This window comes from Loxodonta africana, chromosome 2 (assembly GCF_030014295.1).
Source record: "Loxodonta africana isolate mLoxAfr1 chromosome 2, mLoxAfr1.hap2, whole genome shotgun sequence".
Classification (NCBI taxonomy): domain Eukaryota; kingdom Metazoa; phylum Chordata; class Mammalia; order Proboscidea; family Elephantidae; genus Loxodonta; species Loxodonta africana.
The window spans coordinates 44,289,817-44,316,228 of NC_087343.1; positions in this window are offsets into that span (position 1 = coordinate 44,289,817).

Below are 26,412 nucleotides of genomic sequence, written 5' to 3' on the forward strand. Positions count from 1 at the left end.
TCTTCCCTACTAGAGTCACTTAACTCTTTAAGTTTCGTTTCCTTTACCTGTAACTAACAGTTCCCCATGTAGGGTGAACGGGAGGATTAGAGGAGCTAACCCAGGTAGTTTCCTCTTGGTGTAAGTAAAAGTAGTGTAAGAATAAGTTCTTAGCACCCAGCAGCCACTATTATTTGGAAAACACAGTATTAGAACTTGACAAAATCTGAGAGATAAAGGAGTCAACCCTTTATTCCCTGAATGCAGGACTGGAAAAACAGAGGGATTACTTGCCTTGCCCAAGGTCACAGAAATAAGGGGCAGAACCGAAAAGAGACCACAGGTCAACTCATTCCTCATGCCATTTTGTCTACTACCTCTCATTGCCTTATACTAAGGTATATACAGTGGATACATAGACCATGTCTGAATCCCAACTAAAGTTCATGGGGGAAGAACAACTAACATATTCAGAGCGAGTTCTTTTCTCTCCTCAATGTTATCCACAAAAAAAAAAAAAAAGAAAGAAAGAAAAACTAAGCCCATTGCCATTGCATCGATTCCAACTCATAACGGCCCTACAGGACAGAGTAAAACTGCCCCATAGAGTTTCCAGGGAGCACCTGGTGAATTTGAACTGTTGATCTGGTTAGCAGCCATAGCTCTTAACCACTACACCACCAGGGTTTCTAGTGTTATCCATAAAGGATGTTTAACTAACAGTCTTTATCTTGCTTCCAGCTCCTTGGTAAATGAAGGTTCTTCTGTGCACACGACCATGCTAGTTTTTAAAATAAGCTCTCTGCATCTCCCAGAAGAAAGTGAGTGTTTGGAGTGCTGCTTCAAAAGTAGCCAAGTTAGGAGACTATACATTCATTTCAAGAGCGCCATTCATAGGCCAAAGCTGCTCAGAAACTCCTCTTTGAGAACTGTCTTCAAAGAGCTGGTTCACAAGCCAAACGACAGAGCCAGGCTCTGCACTTTACAGTTTTTTTTTTTTTTTTTTTTAACCCTAGATGGTTATACTCACACCATTTACCAGATTGGCCTCTAGATGACTTTTGTCTCTTTCCAGAAATCATTAAGTCCACTCCCTTCCACTGGCCCCCTTCCCTATCCCCCCCTCAAAGGATGAAGACTTGGCACAGAGCAGGACGCTCAGCAAAATGCTCTGCAGCCTCTGGAGAAAATTCCGCAAGAGGAGTTCCAAACGTTTAAAGGAAAAACAACACAATTAGAATAAGTGTATGACCTCCCAATGAGAACGCACTGCAAAGAAGCAACATTCCTTTGGGTTTCTACTTTCTGGGAGATTTATTTTTAAAAAATAGTTTTATATCACTACCTCGTGTGCGAAACTTACAAGCCTTGCATTTCATACCAAGTAGCCAACTTTAGCAAGTACTTTCCTGTGCTTACTGTTTTAATCAAGATAGAAAGTCTTAAGCTTCTTCTTCTTTTTTTTAACTAAGCCTATAACAGAAGTGCATTTTACCAACCTGCTGTGCACATAAGCAAGAATCAGTGAAGTAAAATGAATATTCGAAGTTAGATTCTCTAGCAAAACACTGATACCAAAATCCCACGTAATAATGCCACACATCAGAACGCAGTCATGCATGTGATGTAGACGTAATAACTCATTATCTTCAGTTATTCCTTTGCTGAGGGCAGAAAGCTAAAGTTATATGGACTTGTCTCACTCGCAGGCCTGGTTAATACATCTTTTCCCTTATATCCTGGCTCTGGTACAGTACAATCTCTCCATGTATCATATTTTGGTTTTATTTTTTGTTGGACAGTTATTTTATTGTGAATTCATTACTCTTCATGTTTCAACACAGTCTCCCAGCACATAAACTATTCCCTGATTGGAAATTAGGCTGTTTTAGAAACTCACTTTAACTCTTTGATGCCACTAGGGCATAATTTTGTAAGTTCACTGAGAAAGTCATTTCCTAAGTAGGAGTAGCTGGCCTTTAAACACTGTCAAGTAGCCAAAGTGTGAATATATAGAAAGAATCCAATAAATGCAAACTTAATGCAACTAGAAACATTTAAAAGATAAGTTAGTTTTGGGATTTAAAAAGAAAAAAAAAAAAAGATGAGTTCAGGGAAATTTCCTAATTATTTTGGCCAAAACTTCAAATTAGGGAGTGAAGAAAAACAAATTAGACTTTGGATTTCAGAAGAGCATTTGATTCAGAGAAGTAATTTTATGGTTAGATTAATTCAAGCTGGGTTGACTGAAGACTATAATGTATATTAATATCATACTTATTGTTAGATTTGCATTTCCCATACCTCTAGAGAACACATATCACCAAATGCAGACATTTAGGATAAGTCCTTTCACCACGCACAAGTCTTTGGAAATTTCTTCCAGGAATCCATCCCAGAGGAAAGCAAAAAGAAACAAAAGCAATTTACATTTATCCATACTAGTACTGGGTACTGGGTTTGTAGTACGTGTCTGTGGGTTATGCCAGACATTTTTTAGATAGTCTCAAATCAATTCTTCATCCCTGCCTCTGGGCTTTCACTATGACTACAGCTCCATGGATATTTATTTACCAAAACGAAAAAAACCAAACCGGTAGTCGTCGAGTCGATTCGTACTCATAGTGACCCTACAGATATTTATATAGTATTTAAAATTTTCAATTGATTTCTTTGGACATCATAATGTCAAATGATGTTTTGTGGTTTCAATACGCTTCTCTACCTGAACGCAAGCCCCAAGAGGGAGGGACTTTGTCAATCTTGTCTACTGTTGTATCCTCAGAACCCAGAAAATGCCTGGTACACGGAAGGACTCATTAACCGTTTGTGGAACTTTGTAACTGGGGAAACTGATGGGCTTAGAGAGGAGTAATAACATTTTTAAACTCCCTAAAGTCTTCAGGGAGCTCTGGTGCTACCGTGGCTAAGAGCTCAGCTGCTAACCAAAAGGTCAGCAATTCGAATCTACCAGGCACTCCTTGGAAACCCTCTGGGGTAGTTCTACTCTGTCCTATATGAGTCAACGACAACAGGTTTGTTTTTGTTTTTTTTTTAAGTCTTCAGGGGAGCAATGGTGGTTTAGTGGTAGAATTCTCACCCTGTATGGGGGAGTCCCAGGTTCGATTCCTTGCCAATGATCCTCAGGCACAGTCGCCACCCGTTTGTTAATGGAGGCTTGCATGTTGCTATGATCCTGAACAGTTTTCGGTGGAGCTTCCAGACTAAGACAGGACAGGAAGAGAGGCCTGGTGATCTACTTCCTAAAATCAACCAGTGAAAATCCTGTGGATCACAAGGATTGAATCTGAACCTGATGATGGGGGTGGCACAGGACCTGGTAGCATTTCATTCCACTGTGCTTGGGGTTGCCACGAGTCAGGGGCCAACTAGATGGCAGCTAACAACAGCAAAGTCTTCAGAGAACTGTCCTACTTCTTCTGTTATTACAGACTCCCATATTTTATGGGGACACTGCCTTCCTTTACTGCCATAATTACAGATCACATGCACAGAGTTTTTTTTTTTTTTTTTGGTTTTTACTTAAACTTCTCCCCGTGCAGTTGTATGGAATCATGATTTGGTATGCTAGTTATATTACAACTTTTTTCTAATATACATAAAAATAAATATAAAATTTCAAATAAAAAACTTTTGCCATAAAACCCCCAAAATCATCTCATATAGTACCAGTTGCCATGCCCACCACATTTGGGGCAACACTATTATATTGGGTCCTTATAAAAGCCCCGTGGGAAGGGCCCTATGAGCATTGTTATCGCCAATGTACCAGTGAATATACTGAGGTGAATGGACCCAGGGTCCCACAACCAAGAAGTGGTAATTTAGGACTATGATGCCCCCTCCAGGTTCTCCTCACTGTCAGTTCAATGTGTCTTCTACTATCTTCTACCTCTCCTCAGCAGTCCTGTGGAAATCAGCAGCCAATCTGATATTCGTTCTCTCTTAGGCTGGCTGCCTATTCTGAGGGTCTGGCATACAGCTGTTGGGAAACATTCTTGAAAGGAAGAAACAGACCCACAAAGATCACCTTAGGTGAGCCTTAATTTGTAATTGTATCCAAGGGAGGAAGCACATGCTAAAAAATTGTTGGTGAAAATTGTGTCTAATTGCTAATAATGAGCATAGGCCGGAAAAGTGTAGGGAGCTGGATGGCGAAAGGAAAAGAATAGAAATTAGTTTAGAAAAACATGCTTCCCGGAATCTTATTTGCATGCACTATAAAACCATGTAAGGCTTGTTTTGAACAATGATATGAACAACAGTTTAGGCAAAGGAGCATACCTACTACGGGCCAGGTAAATTACCTGCATTATCTCACGTATTTCTCAGGACAGGTAGGTTTCTTGCTCAGGATCACATACCGGACCTTGAACAGGGCTCTCTGACTCCCAGAGATGCCCTTTCTTCTTCTTCTCCATAGCTCTGTAGGCTGTTAGCTCAATGGTGATGAAGGTCTCCCATTAATCTCCAGCATATGCCTGTATTTTGGCATAATCTTCAGTATAGGCCCACATGATGAGTATACCTAATGCTGTATACCAGTAGGTAAAAGCCTACACATGACCAATGGGCTAGCTGAGGTGAGCATCTCTGAGATGTGGTCACAGCCTTGTGGTCCATATTCATCTGTAGTTCAAAACCTCACATGACTATGGAGCAATTATAGGATCTGTGTTTTAACCCGCCCTATCTTGCGTGAACCTGGAGGGGTGGGGTCCATTCTGAACCACGTAGTAAGTCTTCCTGAAGTTGCCTGGGGTTCCCATGAAATCTGTAGGACTGGTCTAGGTGAAATGAATGACCCAAGGTCAGGTGGTCAAAGTGCAAAATAGTCCTTCCGAGGCTGCCATGTTCTTGGCTCCCGCTTTTAAGAGTGATTTGAAATGATCTCATCTCTGACGATGACAAGAAGTAGTGCAAAAAGCTGACCTGACAGCTATTATTCTGTTGACTGATAACTTCTTGTGCACTATACAGCTCTAAGTCTCCCCTGTCACTTACCTTTGTATTCTGATAGACGATAGATGTCAGAGAGTTGATGGTCTAGGGAGCAAAAGATGTATTTTTTCCAATCCATCCTCTGCCTTTAACAAAAAAAAAAAAAAAAAAAAAAAGGCTATATTTGAGAATCGAAAAAATCAAAACTAAATCTGTTGTTGACAGGGAACTACTAGAAATTTTAGCCAAACTTAGAAGAGGATGTAGAACCAGGGATATTATTGCCTATGTCAGATGGATCCTAGCTGAAAGCAGAGAATACCGGAAAGATGTTTACCTGTGTTTTCTTGACTATGCTAAGACATTTGACTGTGTGGATCACAGCAAATTATGGATAACATTGTGGACAATGGGAATTCCAGAACACTTAATTGTGCTCATGTGGAACTTGTACAGAGACCAAGAGGCAGTTTTTCAAACAGAACAAGGAGATACTGCATGGTTTAAAGTTGGGGAACGTGTGGGTCAGAGCTGTATCCTTTCACCATACCTATTATATCTGCATGCTGTGCAAATAATCCAAGAAGCTGGACTATATGAAGAAGAACGGGGCATGAGGATTGGAGGATAACTCATTAACAGCCTGCATTATGCAGATGACACAGCCTTGCTTGCTGAAAGTGAAGAGGACTTGAAGCGCTTGTTGATGAAGATCAAAGACCACAGCCTTCAGTATGGATTACACCTCAACATAAAGAAAACAAAAGTCTCACAACTGAACCAATAAATAACATCATGATACAAGGAGAAAAGATTGAGGTTGCCAAGGATTTCATTTTACTTGGACCCACAATCAACACCCGTGGAAACAGCAGGCAAGAAATCAAGACTCATTGCATAGGGCAAATCTGCTGCAAGAGCTCTCTTTAAAGCGTTAAAAAGCAAAGATGTCACTTTGAGGATGAACGTACTCCCGACCCAAGCCATAGTGTTTTCAGAACCTTCATATGCTTGTGAAAGCTTGACAATGAATAAGGAAGACTGAAGAATTCACGACTTTGAACTGTGGTGTTGGCAAAGAATATCGAATACATGATGGACTGCCAAAAGAATGAACAAATTTGTCTGCAAGTACAATCAGAATGCCCCTTAGAAGCAAGGTTGGTGAGACTACCTCTCACATACCTTGGACGTGTTGTCAGTAGGGATCAGTCTCTGAAGAACGGCATCATGCTTGGTAAAGTAGAGGGTCACCGAAAAAGAGGAAGGCCCTTAATGAGATGGATTAACACAGTGGCTGCAACAATCAGCTCGAGCTTAGCAACAATTGTGAGGGTAGCGCAGGACCGGGCAGAGTTTCATTCTGTTGTACACAGGGTCACTATGAGTCGGGATCGACTCAATGACACCTAACAACAACAACCCGTTGCCATTGAGTTGATTCCGACTCGTGGCAACCTTATAGAACAGGGTAGAACTGCCTCATAGGGTTTCTAAGGAGCCACTGGTGGATTTGAACAGCCAGCCGTTTGGCTAACAGCCTGAGCTCTTAACCACTTTACCACCAGGGCTCCGATGTATGAAAAGACCTTATAAATGTACTGTCTTTGCAGTTGTTGTCAGGTTTTTAACACTTTAAAGAGGTCTTTTGCAGCAGATTTGCCCAATGCATCCTTTGATTTCTTGACTGATGCTTCCATGGTTGTTGATTGTGGACCCAAGTAAAATGAAATTCTTGACAACTTCAATCTTTTCTCCATTTATTATGATATTGCTTATTGGTCCAGATATGAGGATTTTTGTTTTATGTTGTGGTATAATCCATGCTGAAGGCTATGGTCTTTGATCTTCATCAAGAAGTGTTTCAAGTCCTCTTCACTTTCAGCAAGCAAGGCTGTGCCATCTGCATATTGCAGGTTGTTAATGAGTCTTCCACCAGTCCTGAAGCCACATTCTTCTTTATATAGTCCAGCTTCTCAGATTACATGCTAAGCATATGGATTGAATAAGTATGGTGAAAGGATAGAAAAACTGACGTATACCTTTCTTGATTTTAAACCATGCGATAACTTCTTGCTCTGTTTGAAAGACTGCCTCTTGATTTCTGTACAAGATCCACATGAGCACAATTAAGTGTTCTGGAATTCCCATTCTTCTCAATGTTATCCATAATTTATTATGAACCACACAGTCAAATGCCTTCGCATAGTTAATAAAACACAGGTAAACATCTTTTGAAACATCTTTCAGGTATTCTCTGCTTTCAGCCAAGATCCATGTGACATCAGCAATGATACCTCCCATTCCCCAACTTCTTCTGAATTTGGTTTGAATTTCTGACAGTTCTTTGTCTATGTACTGCTGCAACTGCTTTTGAATGATCTTCAGCAAAATTTTACTTGTATGTGATGTTGACATTGTTCAATAATTTCTGCATTCTGTTGGATCTCCTTTCTTTTGAATGGGCACAAATATGGGTCTCTTCCAGTCAGTTGGCCAGAAAGCTGTCTTGCAAATTTCTTGGCATAGAAGAGTGAGCACCTCCAGCACTCTATCCATTTTTTGAAACATCTCAATTGGTATTCAATGCCATCAGTGCAGCTTGGACTTCTTCCTTCAATACCATTGGTTCTTGATCAAATGCTACTTCCTGAAATGGTTGAACATTGACCAATTCTTTTTGGTGCAGTGATTCTGCATTCCTTCCATCTGCTTTTAATGCTTCCTGTGTCATTTAGTATTTTGCCCAGAGAATCCTTCAAAATTGCTACTTGAGGCTTGAATTTTTTCTTCAGTTCTTTCAGCTAAGAAATTCTGAGCATGTTCTTCCCTTTTGGTTTTCTAACTCCAGGTCTTTTCAGACTTCATTATAATATTTTACTTTGTCTTCTCTAGCTGTCCTTTGACAGGATATGTTCAGCTCTTTTACTTCATTTTTTTCCACTTGCTTTAGCAGGGTCTCTTCTGACATCTATTTTGGTCTTTTCTTTCTTTCCTGTCTTTTTAATGACCTTTTGCTTTCTTCATGTATGATGTCCTTGATGTCTTCCCACAACTCATCTGGTGTTCAGTCATTACCATCTTTAAAAACTGCTTAATATTTAAAGCAAGAGAGCAACAAAACTTCCTTGGCAATGCATCCCAGTTCACATCCCTTAAGTTCAGAAAGTCTTGAAAAAAGCCTAAGCAAAACTCTCCCTGAAATTCCAGTCCATGGGTCTATCTTCAAAAGAAACTAACAATTCCACATTTTGAAGGTTCAAGGAAGGTCCAACTGACTTGTGGAAGAAACAGAGGAAAGTTAGGACTTCTAAAACTCACAAAAGGCTGATGACTTTATATGGGAAGAAAGGGACATCATAGAACATTCTGATGCACAGAACTGGAGATAAACAATTTCTGTATACCTAAAGGAAAAAAAAAAAAAAAAAAAGGAAAGGAGGAGGTGTAAATGGAAAGAATACAAGGCATGCCTGGGTGTCTTCAGCCACTATCTCTGTAGAAAAGCTAAAATTGCAAATAGGTGCTTATTTTGTAAATTCTCTTGCAATTGTGCATCACTTCAGAGTGTTTCTTAATGGTTATTTAGCTTTATTTTTTAAAAAAGAAAAAGCTTTCTCTGGCTTTTTTCTTTTTTAGTGAATGAAAAAAAAAAAAAAAAAACAACTGTTCCTATGAGAAGGAACTTAGAGGCTATAAGTCGCAAGCACCACTGTTGACCTTGTTGTAGCCTACTCACTGCAGACAAAGTACCTGGTATGAACTATGAACCTTGACCTTCCAACTTCTGCTGTAAAATGGGATCCAACCTCATAACCCTGTATCAAAGAAGTAGTAACCTGAAATGTGTTCCAAGACCCCCTTGATCACCCAGCCCAAGTGAGAATGTTCAAGGAGAATAAGTATCAATCAATATTAGTAGCTCTTCTTGTTTGATCTCACATTAGAATAACAACCAGGCTCCTCTAAGTCTTACTTTCCTTGGCAGGGATATCAAGGTGATTCTTAAGTTCTCTTTGGTAAGACTACTAAGAAAAAGATTGATGGTTCAAACCCATCTAGAGACACCTTGTACGTAAGGCCTGCCAATATGTTTCTGAAAGATCACAGCCTTGGAAACCCTGTGGAATGGAGTTCTACTCTGCACACTTGGGGTCACCATGAGTTGGAATCTACTTGAAGGCAACTAACAACAACAGTTATTAGGTTCTCTTGTTGTAAGCTACCTTTGTTTGTCCTCACTCCACCTTCAGTGGCCAACACAGTTGCTGTAGCTGCTGTCACTACTTGAGGCTGGAGTTAGACCCTGTTGTCGTTTTTGTGCTAACATTATTCCTTCCAGTTCTGTGGGTTTCTTTTATACCCTCTTAGTATGGCTCCTTCTTTGCCACAAGTGCTGCTATTTCCTGAGATGAAGGAAGGAGGAGGAACATGGAAGGAGAGAAGAAAGTAAAGGCATGGGATTTTCTCATCAGTGTTAAACACTTGGTAAGCCTTCAAAAGGGTGGTTTTACTCTCTTTGTTTCTTACTACACCCATAATGGGCCACTAGCTCTCCTTTCTTCTATACACACTAATGGTTAAGAGCCATGGCTGCTAACCAAAAGGTCAGCAGTTCAAATCCACCAGGTGCTCCTTGGAAATCCTATGGGGCAGTTCTACCCTATCCTGTAGGGTCGTTATGAGTCAGAACCAACTCGATGGCAATGAGTTTGATTTTTGTTGTTGTTGTTTATCCTGGGGGCAGGGGCTTTTGGAAAAAAATACCCTTGGACATTTGAGACTTTATTCAATCTATATGCTGAACAAATAATCCAAGGAGCTGGACTATATAAAGAAGAACACAGCATCAGGATTGGAGGAAAGACGCATTAAAAATCTGTGTTATGCAGACGACACAACATTGCTTGCTGAAAGTGAAGAGGACTTGAAGAACTTACTGATGAAGATCAAAGACTACAGCCTTCAGTATGGATTACACTTTAACATAAAGAAAATGAAAATTCTCACAACTAGACCAATAAGCTACATCATGATAAATGGAGAAAAGACTGAGATTGTCAAGGATTTCATTTTACTTGGATCCACAACCAATGCCCATGACAGCAATAGTCAAGAAATCAAATGACATATTGCATTGGGCAAATTTGCTGCAAAAGACCTCTTTAAAGTGTTAAAAAGCAAAGATTTCACTTTGAGGACTAAGATGCACCTGACCCAAGCCGTGGTATTTTCAGTGGCCTCAGATGCATGGGAAAGCTGGACAATGAATAAGGAACACTGAAGAAGAACTGACGCCTTTGAATTGTGGTGTTGATAAAGAATATTGAATATACAATGGACTGCCAGAAGAATGAACAAATCTGTCTTGGAAGAAGTATAGCCAGAACGCTCCTTAGAAGCAAGGATAGTAAGACTTTGTCTCATGTACTTTGGACATGTTGTCGGGAGGGAGCAGTCCCTGGAGAAGGATATCATGCTAGGTAAAGAAAAGAGGTTCAATGAAAGAGAGGAAGACCCTCGAGGAGATGAATTGACACAGTAGCTGTAATGATGGGCTCAAGCACAGCAACAATTATGAGGATGGTGCAGGACTAGGCGGTGTTTCGTTCTGTTGTATATGAGGTCACTATGAGTCGGAACCGACTCTACAGAACCTAATAACAACAACACGCTGTGCTCAACTCAACCATTCCTCCCCATAAATAATCAGCTCAATGCCTTGGCACCTTTCCAGTCTTCTACTACAAGATAAGTTATCTCTTCCCTTGGATGCTTTCAAAGAGGTCAAAATATCCATTCACTACCTGCCCTATTGTGCCAGACTAGGAGTCCAAGCATCCAGCCCTTCTTGCTTATCTTCAAGGCACCCAGGGACTGATAATGGGACATTCAGAGGCCTGTTACTGCTCATGGAAATTTCTAAAATGAATATGTAGATGAATCCCTTCCTTCACCCCAGAACCCTTAAACTGTAATAGCAATAAAATTATGTTCAAAATAAAAGCCACCCATCTACATATTTTACATACAGGGTGAAAGACACTGTACGAACCATGCCCAGCCTCCAGTCATGAAGACTGGCATCCTTGACCTGGCAAGTCCAGCCTCCTTCTGGCTGCCCGCCATCCCTGGATCTTTTATAACCTTCCCTCAGCAGAAAGTAAGATTGAAGACAACTAGCAAGTATCTGTTCTTGAATTGTTGGTGACAAGCCTATTGTGCCATCTGTGGGGACCCATTTTCTTATCTTGGGGATATTTTTTGTTGTAATCTGGGTCTATTTTCTTGACTTTCCTTTCTGAAATCATATTCCTTTTTGTATTTTCTGAGTGTCTATATAGGTGACTCTAGTCTGCTTATGTAGAAACTGCTTCCTACGTTCAAGAAATTCCCCAATTTTGAATCTGTCTCTACCCTTGAACCAATGGTACCAAAAAACCCAAACCCATTGATGTCAAGTTGATTCTGACTCATAGTGACCCTACAGGACAGAGTAGAACTGCCCCATAGTGTTTCCAAGGAGCAACTTATGTATTCGAACTGCCAACCTTTTGGTTAGCAGCCAAACGTTTAACCACTGTGCCAACAGGGCCCCTCTGAAACTGCTTCCTATCCTCAGGAAATTCTCTAATCATGAATCTGTCTCTACCCTCTTGAACCAATGGTAGACTCCTCTTTACAGTGGCTGACTTCTTGGTTAAGGCCCTGCCGAAACGCAGACAGCATCTACCTTTTTCAAACGGCTTAATCTGATCTCCATCCCTGGCTCCTCTTGTACTTTCCCTTTCTGCTGTGACTCAGAAGACTGGGTCCTGAAACACTAGAAAAAAGCAACGCCCAAATCCTCCACATTAAACCGTGTGGGTATGGGCCTGGGCACGCACGTGCACACACACACACACTTTGTTGTGTGACAGCAGCTGCTGTAGCCAGCAGCAAGTTTTGCTTTTAAGAATTGGTGGAAGCTCTTTAATTAGGAACATTTAAAACCAGACGAGATTCCACATCAAAAAGAAATGATAACAATTTTGAAGTAATAACACCTTAAGCGTATATGAATCTTTCTTTCAAGGTTGTTGAAGGACCTCATGAGTATGTTTATATTTATTCTTTGATTTTTCAACCCTTTACTACAGCAAATTTCAAACTTATACAAAATAGAATTGTATACCAAATCCTTACAAACTCAACACCTAATTTCAATAATTATCAACTCACAGTCAATCCTGTTTCCTCTATAAACACCTACACACACACACATTTGCATTCTACCCTCATTGAATTGTTTTGAAGAAAATCCCAGCTATCATATCAGTTATTCCATAAATATTTCAGTAAGAATCCAACAATAAGGATTCTTAAAGTAAATCACACTTAAAAACATTTGAAATAATTCCTTAATATCATAAAATATCCAGTTAGCATTCGAATTTCCCCCAACTGTTTCCTAAAATTTTTTCTGCAGTTGCTTTGGTAAAATCAGGGTCCAAAAATTTCCACCAGTTGCATTAATTGGTGTGTCTCAGATTTGTTTATCTACAGCTCTCTTCTTTTTTTTTTTCTTTTTTTGTGATTTATTTTGTTGAAGACATCAGGTCGTTTATCCTGTAGAGTTGACAATGGACTCAAAAGGACCTAACAACAACAAGAGTTTCCTACTCTTTGGAACTTGCCAATTTCATTCCCATGCTGTTGCATAAGATGTCCCTCCACCCACCCCTTATTTCCTGTAAATTAAAGATTGGATCTAGAGCTGTGACTTGATTTAGGCTCGATTTTTTGTTGTGAATACTTCATAGATGGTGTTGTGCGCTTCCACGAAAAGCCACATCTTTGTTGCCGCTTTTTTTGTGATGTTAGCAGCCATCATTTACCCTTAAAACACACACACACAAATTTTTTTCTGAGGTGGCATCATACATATTTTAAAATATTCATTTAAAACACTTTCAAGTTTCATTGTGGTCTTAGTCCATTTTCATTTCCATTAGTTATGTAACATTCTTTCCCTTAAGCATCAGCTTCCAAAACTTCCATCAATTATGCTAGTGTGTCTTTTATCCTTCAATTAGGTGATTACTCTTGCCCCCATTCTTTTCCTTTCCTCCGCCTTTCAACACCCCTTCTACACCACTTCCCCTAAGAATGGAATACAAAAATCTTGATGGTGCACTGGTATTTTATAGCAATTTTTTTAGAGTACTACCTTGTTTTTACAGCATTTTCCTCTGTGTGTTCTGTAGTGCCTTCATGTCTAGGCCAGTGAACTTGCCTTCCTTTTCTCTTTCTTTTTTATTTTTGCCTACACACAGTATTCACAGTATGTGAAAGTTTAATTTCTTAGCTGACAATATCTGTCTCACAAATTATATCTGTCTCGACCTAGCCTCCTCTTTTGTGTCTTTCCAGCCCCATGTCTAATCCAAGCAACACTGACCATTCCCTTCTTATTGAAATTCCTTTCCTTTTCTAGGCATCACCCTCTCCTGGTTTATACCCTACCTCTCAAATCGCTTCTTCTTGGTCTCCTTTGAGGTTGCCACTTCCTCTACCCATTCTTGAAATGTAATTTGTGTTTTATGACCCTCTTCTCCTTTCATGTGACGCTGATATCATACAGCCTCTTGGCTTCAACCACCAACATATGATGATGACTCTCAATTCCAGGCCTTCAGCCAAGGGTTCTCTTCTTAGTTCTAGGATTATGCATCAACTTGTTACTAGACATCACTCCCAGACAATCCCCCTCAATAGGTACAAAACTGAACCTATCACCTCTCATTTCCAGCCTCCCACACTCCAAACTTACCTTTCTTCCTTCATTCTCTAGCTGTGTGAATTACAAAACAATCAATCCTAGTCATCAAATCTGAAAACTGGGCTCCCCCTAGGTTCCTTTCTCTTACATCAGATCTGATCAATCATTATTCATTGACTCATACTTTCCTCATGGTTTTGCATACTTGTCTCTTTTTGCCATTCCCATTGCCTTGTCATTGCCTAACTTGTTTTCTTGCTTCCTGAAGTGTGCCCCTTCCACTCATCCTTCACACAGAAGCTAGAATAATCTTTTTTCTTTTATTTTTTTATCATACTTCAGATGAAGGTTTATAGAACAAACTAGCTTATTAAATAGTACACATACTGTTTTATGACATTGGTCACCAACCCCATGACATGTCAACATTCTCCATTTTCCACCTTAGGTTCTCCATTACCAACTTTCCTGACTTCTAGTCTTTGCCCCTGGGCTGGCGAGCCCCTTTAGTTTTGTTTTGTTTTATGGGCCTGTCTAATATTTGGCTGAAGGGTAAACCTCAGGAGTGACTTCATTACTGAGCTAAAAGGGTATCTGGGACCACACTCTCCAGGTTTCTCCTGTCTCTGTCAGGCCAGTAAGTCTGGTCTTTTTTTGTAAGTTAGAATTTTATTCCACACTTTTCTCCAGCTGTGTCTGGGACCTCCTTTGTGACCCCTGTCAGAGCAATCAGTGATGGTAGCCAGGCACCATCTAGTTGAACTGGACTCAGCCTGGTGGAGGCTGTGACTGTTGTGGTTCATTAGTCCTTTGGACTAATTTTTCCCTTGTGTCTTTAGGTTTCTTCATAGAATAATCTTTCTAAAACACAAATATGCCTTACATCACTTTTCCATTTAAAGTCCAAACTCCATACCAATGCATCTTCATTCAACTGTCTCTTTCGAGCCCGCACTGCACATACTACAAGGATAATATGCAGTTAAACCAAACACCTGTTGCCGTTGAGTGGATTCCGATTCATAGCGACCCTACAAAAACAGAGTAAAACTGCCCCATAGGGTTCCCAAAGAGAGCCTGGTGGATTCAAATTGCCAACCTTTCAGTTAGCAGCCAAGCTCTTAACCACTGTGCCACCAGAGCTCCAATATGCAGTCATACCTGTTAAATTAATAATGTAGTGCCTGGCTCAATATATAGGAACAATTTAAATTATTTTGGCATAGGTATTTGCTCTTGCTCTTCCTTCAAGTGCCTCTTCATGCCATTGTATCTTTGCACATGCTCTTCAGTCCTTCCCAACTCCTCCTACTTTCTTCTTCCCTGTCTCCACCTTGACAGTGCCAAATCATCTTTTGAGGCCCAGATCAAGCCTACTTCCTTCAGGAACACTTTTTTGAAACCATACGGAATTAAACACCTCTGTGTTTCTAAAATGCCCCATCCATTGCCTCTGTCATGGCACCTACACTGCAGTGCAAATGCTGGGTTACTTGCCTCTTAGATTGTAAGCAACGTGTGGCTATGTCCTGTGGTTTAATTTTTGTATCCCCGATAACAGACACAGTTTATGGTCCACTGTATGTGTTCAATGAAGGCAAAAATGAGTGAAGTCCAGTCAATTCCACTTCTACACATTTATGATGAGTTCAGGCCCTCACAGTCTTTACTTGGACAAACAAAATGACTTCCAAGCTAATTTTCCTAACTTGAGTCTCCATCTCGGTTAACTCATGACACAGCTCTGATCCTGCCATTTTCCTCCTTAAAGATGCAACACTCCGTGACTGTGATATAACCCCTCAATGGAGCAGTTGCCCGGTGAAAGCTGGGATTGTTGTATCGTATTGGTGCAGAGGCAGAAAACTGGTTGAGAAACGCTACCCTATAAAAGAAAACCCAGCCCAGTAGCTTGGTCTCTTAGGGCATTTGGATGTGTCTGTAAAGCTGCTATAACTTTGCCCTGGGCAAGTTGTGCTGACTTTTCCAGTATTGCGTACCCTCTTACTCTTCACCAAATTTACCACTTATCTACTGTCTTGTTAGTGTTTTTCCCTCCCCACCCCTCCCCTTCCTCATAACCATCAAAGATTTTGTTTCTTTCTGTGTGGAAATGTTTTCATGTGTTTTTGTAATAGTGGCCTCATACAGTATTTGTTCTTTTGTGATTGACTTATTTCACTCAGCATAACACCCTACAGATTCATCCATGTTGTGAAATGCTTTGAAGATTCCATGGTCTCAGGGTAACAACAACAACAAAAACCCCAGACTCGGGAGTGTGGCTTCCAAAATCCCATGCAATGTGCTTTCTCATCTAACCTGTGTAGCCTTGGCTCCAGCTAGTGTGAACTGTACACTTTCACCTGAATCAGAATGCCCCGGGCTCTCCTGCTTTAGTGCCTTTGCTGAGGCTCTTTATGAAGCCATAAATTTCGTTCTTTCACACAACTTGTATCCTATGAGGTCTATTTAAAGTACCCTCTCCTCTGTGAAAGATTCCATGACTCTCCCCGTGTGCTCCCAGCATGTTATGAGTAGCATCCCTTCTCCACTTAAAGTCCAATCTCCTGTTTTAGTGGTTGTACTTTGTATTTCCATCAATAGTCCATTTGTCGTACTGTGATGACTTGCGTGTTGCTATGATGCTGGAAACTATGCCACTGATTTTTCATATACTAGCATGGGGTGGCAGTGGGTTTGGTTTTAGCATGGAGTTCTGGTGGCACAGTGGTTAAGAGCTCAGCTGCTAACCAAAAGGTCAGTGGTTTGAATCCACCAGCTGCTCCTTGGAAACCCTGTGGGGCAGTTCTACTCTGTCCTATAGGGTCGCTATGAGTTGGAATCGACTTGATGGCAATGGGTTTTGGAATGGACAGGTTTCAGCAGAGCTTCCAGACTAAGACAAACTAGGAAGGAAGGCCTGATGATCTACTTCTGAAAATTAGCCGGTGAAAACCCTATGGATCGCAACACAATACTGTCTTATACGGTGCTAGAAGATGAGCCACTTAAGTTGGAAGACACTATCCTATAGCTGCAACAATGGACATACCAATGATTATGAAGATGGCTCACTTCATTCTGTTATATGTAAGGTTGCCATGAGTCAGAGCTAACTCAATGGCAACTAAGAACAGCGCAACAGTTTATATTTACGCCACTCTGTGTCATACAATACAGTCAAGTGTTGATATCTCACTCTCCTTCACTAGGTGTTAAAATCCTTAATGAATATGGGAGACTTATATCTTACTCACTTTTGTAGCATCATCCCTGCTCATGCCTTCCCCTAATGCCAAGCACCCAGCACTGTCCTGGTTGTCAGTATTTATGGATATGGTTTGCATTTTTCTCAGTACAAGTGGTTCTTCTACTCTAGCCCACAAGTAATGGAATTCAGCAATCCTTCCACCTGCGAACGCTAATTCCTAAAGTCTCTTGTTCCTCCTTTTCTTCCCACATTGGACCCTTGGCCTTATCTTGCTTTGGATCCCATATTCTCCCGTTCTCTTCTACCACAAATTCCCTCTGCTGGGAAAGGAATATTTCGCCCTAATCTCTTTTGGAAGTATTGATATTTCTTTCACCTCATTCCCCTATATACTTCAGACCCCGCATCTGGTATTTTGAGCCATTAATGCCTCTTCATTTCTGCCTCCCACCCCCACCTGAATGGCTTTATCATCTTTTTCAGATTTTGATTCCCAATATAAGAATGGGAAGCAGATTTCTTTTCTCTGATTATAAAACCTTGCTCCTGCTAAAGGCCTGGCCTCAGCATTCCAGCCTCCCGCACCAGATGTAAGTGCCACTGCTGCCTTTTAATCACATTCGTTTTATTGCACCCATAAAGCAATCAAATGTTTCAATCCATACTCTGTGCAAACAGTTGGCTGCAGCCAGTTACAATTTATGAAGATAAACCTGGTTTCAGAGCTATTTAATGAGGCAGAATAGGGTTGCAAGAAGACATGTCTTCCATGGTTTTACTTTCCTCTCATCTTTAAGCCACTATTCTAATTTGGTTTTGCAAATTGGGCCTTTCTTTCCCCTTCATCCTCTTTAAATTTGCTTCTCCTTTGCACTTCTTTGTTAGCACTGGGTGAATTTTCTCAGGCCTTTTCTTTGTACATTTCCTGTAAACTTGGCATTGTCCATGTATTGTCATGGAGCCCTGGTGGCACAGTGCTTCAGCATTTGGCTGCTAACCATAAGGTCAGAAGTTCAAATCCACCAGCCATTCCTTGGAAACCCTATGGGCAATTCTACTCAGTCATATAGGGTCACTATGAGTCAGAATTGACTCTACGGCAACTTCTTTTTTTTAGTGTATTGACATAACATCCACAGGGAGAGTAAGTATAACATGGAGGTCAAGTGTCCTGGCTTGGGAGCTAGCCTGCATTTGTATGCTCTGCTCCTTTCTAGCTGTGGAATTGTGGGTAATTGATTTAACATCTCTAGGCCCCAGTCTTCTCATCTGGAAAGCATGGATAATGGAGGAATTCAGCTCATAAGTAAACAGCAATCAGTGTTAGCTGTCATTACTGATGGTCCGGGCTCCAGCTAGGGTTATGGAATATTGATCTCTCCCCAGATATTTGCATAACTTTATAGGTTCTGATTTTTTTCCTCCCCCACCATGTTTTGAACAGTTCGTGGGAGGCACATCTGCGACAAAGGACAAAATAGAAGGTAGTACCTCTATCCCTGTCTGCATCCATTTGACCCAAGAACTTGTGGGTCTGTGAGACTATCCATAAGCTCTGAAGCCCTTGGAATTTGTGATTGGCTTGATGGGGTCCCTGAGATTGTGGTGGGCTGCCTTAGTACCCATGAGAAGCAGGATTGGGAGCGGAGTAGAGGGATCCAGAACCCTCTTACCTCTGTGAGATGCCTGCAGACCTCCAGGGACAGACAAATTTCTAAGTTTCAGGGAACCCCAGAATCCCCTAAAGACTTCTGTGCTGGGTTCAGAATAAGCCCCCGGTTTGGACAGTAAGCATCCTTGGCCAATTTCCAGAATTTCTTGAGTAATCCAGGTCTTCAATTAGAACAGAAGAAAGATTGGTCAGGGGGTTGGGCGACCTGGGCGTATTAACAGCGTAACTCTAGGAAATCTTTTTCCCTCTCTGGACTTTAGTTTCCTAAACTATGAAGGAGGGGGCTGGGTCTAAGAGGAGATTAAATTAATTGATCTTTAAGGTCTCTTCCTCATGAGCATGCTGTGATTGTACAAAACAATTCTCCAACCAGTCCGATAAGGTGCCTATGGGTAGAAACCACCCACATTCATCCTTGATTTTCCAGTATGGAGTGACTTCAAATACTTTCTTTAATTCTCAAATCACATGAACAATGTTTGCATCAGAAGGTACTATCAACTCAAGTGTGATCCCTACTCATTGAAAACAAGGGTTGGCATCACGTTTTCATGCCTTCATGTCTTCAGATGCAACCCTGTAGGCCAGTGACCGAGAAAACCATTGTGTACCCCCATAACTACCCGTACCCCCAGCAGATGGCCAAGCCTAGCTTGGGAACAAAGTATTTTACCCATTTAACCAGTTTTTGGAATCCCTAGGTAGTGAAAACAGTTAACACATTTGGCTACTAACCCAAAGGGTGGAGGTTCAAGTCCACCCAAAGGCACATCAAAAGAAAGACCTGAAGAAAAGAAAAAAAAAAGACCTGATGATCTACTTCAAAAAAATCAACCATTGAAAACCCTATGGAACACAGTTCTACTCTGACATACATGGAATCCTCATGAGCTGGAGTTGATTTGACGGCAATTGGTTTTGGTATATAGCACTTGCAGTACGCCTGGTAATGTTCTAAGACTATACAAAGCTCAACACACTTAGTGCTCATAACCAAATGAGTGAAGAATTTTTATTATCCTCATTTTAGAGATGAGAAACTGAGGCACACGAGGTTAAATAACTGGATCAGGTTACACAGTGAGTAGCCATGCTAGGAGTCCTGCCTTTAACCCTACACTTAGCTGCTCCTGGTCAACTCCAGGCACATGGGAGCAAGGGGCATTGCCAGACACTCAGCTCTGGCTCGTGTTCTAACGTTTCTTTCCAACTTGGCTGTCTCTTGATTCCTAAGGACGTGTCACAGAGATAGCGGATCTCTTAGCAGGTCCTTGGGCTTGGACTCCTAGGTGGGTATAATATAGTGCAAATTGCTGTATTCTTAGCATCAAAACGCCCAAGCCACATCCCAGCTCTGCCTTTTGTTGGTTTTGTGACTTCAGATACCCATCAGCTGCCTCCATTATCTCATTTTAAAATGAGGCTATTACTGCCTGCTGAACTCCAGAGAGAATATGCACCAAGACCACAGATGGCGAAGTACCTTGAAAGTTATAAAATGAACTACGAATTAAGAGATTGTTGTTAGCCTCTACCACCTTGCATATTATAGTCACTTATTACATCTATGTTGAAGCAAAATAAAAATATAGGCGGACATAATGGCAGGTGCACATGTTTAGTAAGCAGTGGTAGCCCTAGTGAGGTGAAGTTATCAATAGAAAAAACCCCAAAACCATAATTTCCATAAGCCCATGTGCCTATTAATAGAAAGTCCTTTAAAATGATCTACTCTGAACGGGCACATTTTTCCCAAAGAAGCTCAGAAGCTTGAAGCTCTGGTATCTACCACATGTGTATCACCCAGAATCAGAGATGAGTTTTTCCCAACTGTAGACCTGGGCCCCAGGATGGGCAGGGTGGAGGAAGGCACTGGCGTATGTAATTAGCGGGAGGTCTGTGTCTACTAAAGGCAGTAGTTCCCTCAAGCTGTCCTCTGAGCTTGGTGACAAGGAACAGAACTGGTGCCAGCCAGAGACAAGTTTTAGCCGCACCTAAATTAGAGACTTTTTTAACCCTGAGAATAGAAACTTGAAATAAGTAATGCTTGGTTCCACCCCAGGAGTCCCTGAGTAGTGCAAACAGTTAACATGCTCGACTGCTAACCAAAACGTGGGAAATTTGAGCCCATGCAGAGGCACCTCGGAAGAAAGGCCTGGTGATGTACTTCCAAAATATCAGTCATTGAAAACCCAGTGGAGCACAGTTCTCTGACACACATGGGGTCGTCAAGAGTCTGAATTGGCTCCACAGCAACTGTTTTTTTTTATTTTGTTTTGTTTTTGGTTCACCCTAGTCTGAGGGTAAGGCCGGCCCAGGTCGCCACTACTGATGATACCGGGACAGTACTCCATCCCATCACGAGCAGAGCTCCCCCAGAGTAGCTGCTGCTCATTTCAAGTGCTGCTTCATACCCCATTGACCTGAAAAAATTTGTGAGCCTCTGAATATGAGCAATATTTCTTCTCAATGAAAAAATAAAATAAACAAGTCCTGCTGGCTTAGAGGAATCCCTGTGAGCTTCCAGGAACCAACATTCCCCAGCCCTAGTTCATTTTCAGGAGGAAAGTCTTGCCCGTGTGAAAGAGTGCTGGCTTGTTTGGATACCATCTGGTTTGTGTACAGTTAGCAGGAGTGTGGGCCTACTGGGCCAGCAAGGACTACTGAGCCATTGTCTGTGGCCAATGAGGGAGAAAAGTCAACATTACACATATATCCAAAGAAGAGAAAGCGTGGGCTTCAGATATGAAGTGTAGAGTCAGCATTGTTGTATCCCCAAATATTTTTATAGTGGAATTGAAAGAAAAAAAAAAAAAAAGTACCAAAAACTCCCCACAGGCCCAAACAAAGCTGCAGTGTGTTCCCATTTACCACCAGCCTGCTAATCACACCCTTCCCGTCCTTTACAGCTAGGCTATGAACTCAAGGAATAAATATAAAGGTGCTTCCACCGAGGTAAGAGATCACCTTACCTTCCTTCTCCTTCTCACTCAGCCGCCTTCTCTTCCCCGCATCTGCAGAAGTAGAGGGGTCAAACAGCTGCTAACCTTTCATGATCATTAACATTTTGGTACTCTTTTGCAAGCAAAGAACCAGAGATAAAGGATAAAAAAATTGGTTGTTGGAACTCATGAAGTGACGCTTCCAGGCAGGCTGTGGGCTGCTCTGTGTCATGCTCCCCTAGCCGCAAAGCTGAATCTTTGCAAACTGAGGCCCAGCTGATACTACCTCCAAGGTTGCAAGGCTTGGCCCTCAATAGAACACGGCATTGCCATATCCATCCAAGACCAAAGCATGAGGGTTAGTTCTTGGATGAAGGTCTTCATTGTGTAAGATTGTAGACAGAATGCGAACCCAGAGCCAAACCATGGAAAGAGAATTTCATGTTCATTCAGGGACTCCTAGGGAAGCAGTGGTGGTTCAGTGGCAGAAGTCTCCCCTCCCATGCAGGAGCCCCGGGTTCAATTCCTGGCCAGTGCACCTCATGTGCAGTCATGAGCCATCCATCAGTGGAAGCTTCCGTGTTGCTATGATGCTGGACAGTCTTCTGTGGAGCTTCCAGACTAGGGAGAAAGGCCTGGTGATATGCTTCAGAAAATCAGCCAATAAAACGCCCATGGATCCCAAAGGTCCAATCTGCAGCTGATCATGCGGATGACACAGGACCAGGCAGCTTTTCATTCTATTGTGAATGGGGTCGTCATGAGTCAGGGGTGGACTTGACCACAGCTAACAACAGCAGGAACTCTTGTTTCCTCCCCTGGCTTTGGCTACCAAGAGGGAACCTTCTTACTCCATTTCTCCTTCCTGTTTATTTTCTTCTGTCCCATCCCTCAAAGTTGAGCTGGCTTTCCCCCAGCCATCTCTGAGACTGTGAACTTGAAACACTGACTTATATGACATTTTTTGACCCTTGGGTATCACTTCACAGCATCTTTTATTTGTCTCATTTATTATTTACATTTTACTGGTGAGGGTTAAAGATTTGTTTTAAAATGTTTTTTCCCTACCCCTGCCACTCCCTGCCTCCCCACAGCTAGTATATAAGGTCCACGAAGGGAGCTGCTTAACAGAGTGTCTTACTAATATAGCTGCCACAGCTTATAATATATATGTATTTTTTAAGCTGTATACCTCCTCAGTAAAATGTCAGCTATCCACATTCTCTCCCTTCTTCAAGGCCTAGCCTGAGTTCTGCTGAGTCCATAAATTTCCCTACCAACCAGCACCCAAGTCTCGCTTTCCCATCTGAATTTTCTTTCTTTCCGTATGCTTTGCCTCTTAGATGTGTCTGGTCTCAGAGTTTCTAACAGGGATAAGGGTTCTAAAAGGCTCTTTCTCCACTTCTCCAGCAACCCATGGGCTCCATGAGAGCTGGCCATCTAGCAGCTCCTTTCTTCTTTCTGACTATATAAAGTATGGAATTTTGTTGTTCTGTTTTTCATGCTCTGTGTGGGTATAAATTTTGTCTCCTTTAGGAGACTTTATGGCAGTAGTTGTCAACCTACAGCATGGCTCAGTACCATCTGGATACTCATAGAGTCCCACCACCACCTACAGGGATTTTAAGGTCACTGGTCTGGGGTTGGGCCTAGGACCTGAGCTGGGGAGTATATTTTGAGAAAGTCCACTCTCGAGCCAGTCTAGGTAGACCAGGCTTAAACTGCTTCTGTGCTGTGCACAGTGTCAGACAGAGCTGAGCTTGGGGAAGGCGGCTGCTCTTCAAAGGCTTATCAGCTGCTTGATTAAAATGGGGTAGGAGTCCCATCTGAGCTGATCTTCTGGCCTGTCTGTCTTCCACTGCAGGGTTAAGAATTTTCACCTGGGCCCCAAGTATTAAATGACTTCCATGAAGCACATTAGGAAAACCCCCCAAGTTCCAAGTTGATGGACAGACATTCCAGGGATTGTTAGTAAATACTTCTCCCTTCTCTATTGAGAAACAGCAAAAACAATAGTTTGGCTTCCAGCCTACCCAGCAAATATTCCACCAGGGTTCTCAGCAATTTTTCAGGCTCTTTATCAACATCTATGACAATAGAGTTTCTCTAGAATAAAATCCCAAGCCTAAAAGAGAAATTTTTATGACACTTGGAGGCAGACCCTTCCGATGTTTTGAGCTAATTTGGCATGGTTGCAAGAATTTTTACACTTTCAAAAATATCAAAATTTATTTTGGCCTCCCGAAAGCTGGAATATAGCTCTGTTTTCAAACTCTAATGAATGTGGCATGAATACCGGTTCTCAAAACCATTGTGATTTCGGAAGACTTAAACAACAAAAAAAATGTTATAAACTAATGCAATTTAACAGATTTCAGTATTACAGAATGCTGGGATTAAAACCATGCTAGATGGTATCCAGCCCAGCTCCCAACTTTTCCCAAGGCTCTGTTTTATGCTCCTAAAGAACCAAATGACAATAAAAGTCACTGTTTCCAAAGGCTACTTTATCTCACATATCAACTTTGAGCAAAACACAAATGAAGCACACATGCGATTATGTTACTGAAATTACATTTGAGGGGCAAGATGTTCTGTGAATACAAGGTATTCATAGGTAGCATGATAAAGCAGAAAGAAGGCTAGATTGGGAAACAGAGACGTGGGTTCAGTGCCCTATCTTGGCCATGTAGAAACCACAAGACCTTGGACAGACATGGCTCTGAGCCTCTGCTCTGCCCATCTAAGCCCAATTCAAGGTGATAACACGTACAGAAGTTGGCCAAGCCCAGCTCGAGTGTAAAGTTTTTTTATTGATTTAACCAGCACTTATATAGAACTTGTAACATTCCAGGAACTATTCTAAGAACTATACAAAGATCAGCTTGATTTGTAAAACCAAGGCAATAACATGTACTCATGAATCATGTTAAGGATGAAGCAATGTATGTGGAAACACTTTATAAACTCTCAAACTCTATTATCTCAGCAAAACAAACATCATCCACCCAGGTGGAGATTGTACCCAGATGGTCTGCTTACAGTTTAAGTCTTCTGCTTAACTGCCAAAGTCTAAACCCATTTTTTATCCTGGTTCTTTGTAGCCTTTCTGTCTTAATGGGTCCCACCCTGCCCGAGCTAAAACGTTCCTCGCTTTGCAAGTTCCTGGAAAAGAGCATCCCTTGGCCCAGTGATGCCCATTTCTAGTCTGGATTCAGAAGAGCAGGACAAGCCTACTTCTTCCAGTTCTGTCTCCCAAGCACATACGCAGTCCTCTGACTCATAGTAGTGCCTCAGTTTTTATAAAATTGTACTTGAAGGGAACAGAATGGAAAGGAATTCAGTAAAAGCGAATTCAAAGCCCTCCTCTCCCAAACTCTGGTCTACCTAAATGGGAAGGCCAGTTAAGGGGGTCCTATCTGGTGAGAGGAAACCCTGGTGGTGCAGTGGTTAAATGCTAAGGCTGCGAACCAGAGTCGGCAGTTTGAATCCGCCAGGCGCTCCTTGGAAACTCTATGGGGTGGTTCTACTCTGTCTTATGGGGTCAGTATGAGTTGGAATCGACTTGACTGCACTGGGTTTGGTTTTTTGGATCTGGTGAGACACAGATAAGAAAGGTGAGTTCCACCTATTGCTGGAAAGTGAAAAAAAAATTTTTTTTTGTTTTTCTTTTTTGAACTAGACTCTCCACAGGTCTATTGCGTACATTTTCCAGTAGGAAAATTATCCTCTTTCTTCCAGAAGGGAGCCGGTAAGTTTTCCACGTTGGAGGATGGCACTGATTCTCTATGAAATGTTACTTGTAAACTCTCCTTGTGGGCAAAATTATTATTATTTCTTTTTGGTGGCTTTGAGGCTTTTCTGAGAACCATGATGAGGAGGCTCCTAGAAAAGAAAAACAGTAACTCAGAGTAATTGTTCTTCTGGTTTGTTTTTATTGTCCAAACTAGAGACTGTGGCCTGACTGAGCCACCGTCAAAGCCCTTGCCACATTCTTCTCTGTGGTCCAGGTTGACCCCCTGAAAAGGACGTTCCCATTGAAACAGTACCATGATACAAACATAACTCAGTCAAACTTCCAATGGCAGTTACAAAACACTGAACATGTATGAGTCAAAGGCCTTAAAAATGTATAAACACTGTGAAGGTTTATCAGCTTTTCAGATTGGGCTGTGTTTACCATGTCAAGGGCCGGGTATAAGGGGGTGGTCTTTCCTTTGAGATCGCAAGTCTTGGTATGTGGAATGGCCTCCGCCATCTTTTGGAATAAGCAGAATGTGAAGGGAAGGCTTAGTTCTGGAATGTCTGTGGAAAGCCCTGTGTGTTGGAATCCTCCTGGCCCCCTTAGGATGAAGTCTTCCTTCTGTCCCTAAGGAGCAGCCTCAATGCTGTCACCTAATCCACCTCCTTCTCCACCTTCTCCACCCACAAGAGAATGAGTTTCATCAGAAAAGGAAGAAGCAGTTAGCATGCATTTTTTTTTTTTAATTTTATTGTGCTCTAAGTGAAAGTTTACCAATCAAATCAGTCTTTCATATAAAACCTCATACACACCTTGGTATATACTCCTAATCCTGGTTGCTCTCCTCCTCCTCCTCTCCACCCTGTATTTCTGTGTCCATTCAGTGAGCTCCTGTCCCCTTCTGCCTTCACGCCTCTCCTCCAGACAGGAGCTGCCCACATACTCTCATGTGTCTGCTTGATCCAAGAAACTCGCTCCTCACCAGTATCATTTTCTGTCTTATAGTCCAGTCAAATCCCTGTCTGAAGATTTGGCTTTGGGATTGGTTCCTGTCTTGAGCTAACAGAAGGTCTCGGGACCATGACCTCCGGGGTCCTCTAGTCTCTGTGTGAATATACCATAATTTATTTATACCTTCTT